The sequence below is a fragment of the Vulpes vulpes genome, chromosome 9 (genome assembly GCF_048418805.1).
Source record: "Vulpes vulpes isolate BD-2025 chromosome 9, VulVul3, whole genome shotgun sequence".
Lineage (NCBI taxonomy): Eukaryota > Metazoa > Chordata > Mammalia > Carnivora > Canidae > Vulpes > Vulpes vulpes.
Window position 1 is genome coordinate 43,943,631 of NC_132788.1, and position 4,648 is coordinate 43,948,278.

Below are 4,648 nucleotides of genomic sequence, written 5' to 3' on the forward strand. Positions count from 1 at the left end.
TGGCAATGCTCCTGGAACATTTGATAACTGGTTCACCTCTTCTGCTAGTTCCCATTTAGCACCCAACCCAGTTCAAGGACTTATATGTTAATCAGCACATTTCCTTCTCAGAGTATCAGAGCTGTTTAGAGTATCTGAAAACACTCAATTTGTTATAGTTGTGGCTGCAAAAGCTTGATGAAAACTGTTATCAAAATTTCACTTAAGCTTCTAATTGGTAAATCTTCTCTTTCTCTCCTCTTTTCTTAGGCTTTTGGAAAAGAGAGAAAATTAAATACATGTAGATGGGTTGAGGAAGAGAGGCAAATATTTGGAAAAATAAAGTGGATTAAGTGTTAAAAAAATAAATGACAGATATCCAGTTTAAAAGCACTAAATTCAAGAATAATGAAGAAAATAAAAGCATCACTTTTAGAACTCAGAAAGTTCACTGACTTAATGGGATTTTAACTCAGCCACACTGCCTTTTAAAAAATAACTAAAGCTGTCTTTCTCATGACAAGTGTGTTGTTTTTTTTACCTCAGTTTTTTCACAAGCCCCAAAGTTTATTTTTTGTGTGTGATTTTGTTTTTGTTTTTTGTTTTTGTTTTTGTTTTATTCATTTTTTTTCAGGTGTTTCTATATGGATTTTGGCTTGGATATAAATAATCTTCAATTTATTTCTGCATCCAAATTGCTATTCAGCATTTTCATCCATAAGCATGCTTTGAACTAGACCACTGATTTTTTATTTGGAACAATCTCATTAAGATAAAGCAACTTCACGGACTTACCAAAACTTCCTTTGTAATAGTGTGAATACTGAAGGTCACCAAGTTGCCAAAGGGCAAAGTTTACAGAATATTCTGGAAGCGACTCATGCCTGGTCATGATTTTGGCTACAGTTGGCTCTGATTGACATTATATGTAGATTGCAGGAAGGTTGTTACCCAAGAAAGTGTGTGTTTCAATGAGGGTGCTCTGTGCAAAGTTGAGAAGGTCCTTTATACAAAGTTGTACAGAGACTGCCCTTGCCAGCAATGTATTGTCCCGAAGAGGTGATGAACTCCCAGGGGCCACCAGGAGACCAGAGGCAAACTGGTCAAGTGAGGCAGAGCCCTGGAATTCTGCTTGACCTGGTTAGTGTGCTGGCACCATGGCTCAAAGAATAGGAAAAAGAACAGCTTGTGGACATCAATCCATCTTTTTTGGATTTGAAGAAAAATCTATGGTAGATATTGTATGTACTTTCTGAAAAAGAAGTCATTATTCCACAGCATTTTGTTTACATATTTACAGCACTGCTGGAAATGTTCATAATCATAGCTATGGGGATACTGAAGAAGAGGTTTAAATTCTGTAGCATGCCAATCTGAATGTTCAGGAAGGAAAAGAGATTAGTTTTGAAGGCATATATTTCTAAATTCCATATTTCACATCTGGATTGGATGTTAACCATATTGTGGTTAAGCAAACTATATCTGATTCTTGTTAATGCTTTATGTTTATTTTAGGGGCTTTTCTCTTGAGAAAGTACAATTATTATATTTACAATGTTCATGCATCCTCATAATATTCTGGACAAGTAGTATCCATCCGACTCCCCTCCTACCACCCTCTTCACTCCTCTCTTCCCAAACAAGAAAAAGAACCTTCAGGCACATTACCATCAATAAGAAAAGGAAGTGGGGGGTGGGGAATTCTTATGGGGTGGGGAATTTTTATGGAGTGAGACAAGCACTGGACTGGAGCTAGTAGGAAATAACTTTACAGCTTTATTGTCTTCAGTCAGCAAATAAGAATAGGCCAAACTATGTGTATGGTATGATCTCTTCAAGCTCAAATTCTAGGATTAGTGTTGAGAAGGCCACAGAAAACCAGAGTATAGGACCTCATGGACTCTCTTCTTTTTCTTTTTAGGGAGACAATGTGCTCATATGTTGTAACTTATACTAACGTTCAATAGGTAGACATTTTGTCTTGTAAATATCTTCCACAAGGAAAGAAAAGACAAAAAGAGGGGGGAGACTACAAGTTTGTGATTTTAAAAAAAGGGAAATTTATGCTGAGTTAGAAAACTATGTTAGTGCAACAAAATGAACACTTGTGGTATATAGATAGGAAGTGAAAGAAGATAAATGACTTTTAAAAGGAGACACTGTACATAAAATCAAACTCACTCTACATAGTATCTATTTAAGTGTTCTACAATTCAGAGTGTTTCGGGAATTAAGAATTTCTGGATGGCCAAGTTTATTCAGATGCCTTCAAACCTTTTAAATCTTAGATATAATTTGTTTTTAATGGGAAATTTTCTAAAATGTGCATTTCCTTGTTTTATGAGAGCAGACTGACTGGATATACAATTGCAATATAATTAATCCTTGGGCATTTAAATATCATTCATTACTCAATTTATATTCAATTTGTCTGGTGCTCATTTAGTAGCTCCAGACTCAGATGTTGACACAGACTGTAGTAGACTGTGGGCTGATGTGTAGACACACTTGCGGTTCTGAAATATGTTTATTATTATTATTATTATAGCTTTGGAAAGTCGCTGGTATCAATACACATCATTGGTCCAGGGCTAGGACAGCTAAATAGATTCCTGAGGAGTTTGGCACAGTTGTCCCTCAGAACATTAATGTTCCAAGTAAGGCAATCTTTCTAATTACTGCTTTCAGCTCCTCTTGCTTGTAAGCACTGTGCAATACACTGCTACATCCCGACCATGGGCTCCTTGTCAGCACAGGTCTCCCCTCCTGTCTCAATGTTAGTTGTTGTACCTCTATCTATTTACTTCTTGCAGGGCTTATTTGCTTTGGGGTACAAGACTGCACTAATACAAAGCCAGTCATGCTCCCCTTTTCCTTTTGGCTAAATAAATCAACTGATTATACTGGATTAGTAAAACCATTTTACTCAAAAATGCACTATGTTGGCAGCTGTTGCCTTTTTGCTAGAGTAAATTAAAATAACAAAAGACATCAATGTACTAGCCATTACTACAGTTATCGAAATATCCTGGATTTGTTGGCTGTGACATACATTCCCTCAACCTCCCCCAAATACAAGTTTTTCCTATATACAATGAGCTCCTCCAGGGGCGGGTGGATACCAGGACCACAGTGATAGTAGTATTCCTTATGGTGAAACCTGGCATACAGGGGAGGGGTAGAAAGTGGGGTGGGAGTGGGTGAGTGTTTGTTAAATAAAAAGTAACAAACCTGAAGCCACACAGTTGATAAGAAGTAGATTTGCTGTTATTTTACTAATATTTGAGATGTATATTTGTCTCAAAATAAGCTAAGACTTAAAACCAATAGAGTGAATACAATAACAAGTTCAAAGTCGTATCTATTAGAATTCATGTTTCCCTTTGTTTCCTATTGTTACTTACAGTCAGGGAACAATTTGGTTTTGTTGCATGCCTACACATGAGACTGAAATTCTTTCAAATTTATTATGTAGTTTAAAGCTTTCTATCAGTTATTTTTTAAGTGCACTTTGACTCTATATCTATGAATTATTTTCTATTACTTTATTGTGTTTTGCCACTTCTTTGAATTTTCCATGATATATTTATTTTGTCCAAAGTGCTATATAAAAATCCATTCATGTACCTTTTATATTATGGCTGACTTTTTAGGTATTGGCATTTTATGAAAGGCAAAATTGTTGTCTGCACTTATGTTACAATCTGAAAGGTATAGAATTTTATTCATCAGCAAACTTATTGCATTTTATATATATTGATATTAATATATTTTTAATCATTTGGTTGTATACCTTTTGCCCAGAATTGTTGGAATATTGCTGCATGCATCTTTAGATTATGATTTTGCGGTTGGTGCCAATAAACAGTGTATGGTATTTTTATGAGTAAAATAACATTTCTTCTATAAAACCAGAATAAAATCACTTCTGATACATTAGCATGCTAAATGGTACTTCATTTCCCCCAAAAGTTCTTCATAAAATCCAGAGGTATCCAGTTGTGAGGCATGTCCTCTCAGTACCTGGGAGTGTCTCAGCTTGTATAGAGATGGATGTGTCTATCGTCACCATCACTTGTTGAGCAGTCATGTACTATCTCCTGAGGGATGACCCATGTGAGACACCTTTGCTCCCAAAGCAGTGGGGTTCAGAACTCGCCCGGCACATCTTGAGAACCGACACTTTTAACGCATGTATGTGTGGGGGATTTTCCAAACCCATGCAGGGCTACTCCTTATATTTTATCATCTGGGCTTCCACCACTATCTCATTACAGGAATGATTAGCATTGTAACTGTCACATTTTAAGTAAATCCATGTGTGGAATGTTATTCAACAAAATGAAGAGGATGATTTATCCAGGAATTTGTGACTGGAGCTCTAAAGTAGCTGCAATGCGTGATGATGATGACTTTCATTTAGTAATTAAAAAAAAAAATCCCATTTTAAATTTGCTTTTATTTAGCACATTTTTGTGTTTCTCTAAAACTGTTCTGACTTCTGGTTCAAATTCAGGCACATTCAGAAGGGGAAAAGAAGTGGCTTGTTTTTATGATGTTAGTATAACAGTACAGAAGTGTCTTACCTATTTATAGCTTCAAATTTATACCACCATCTAATTCCAAAAGAGATTTGAGGTGGTACGTGGAGATGTTGACTTTGCTCTTA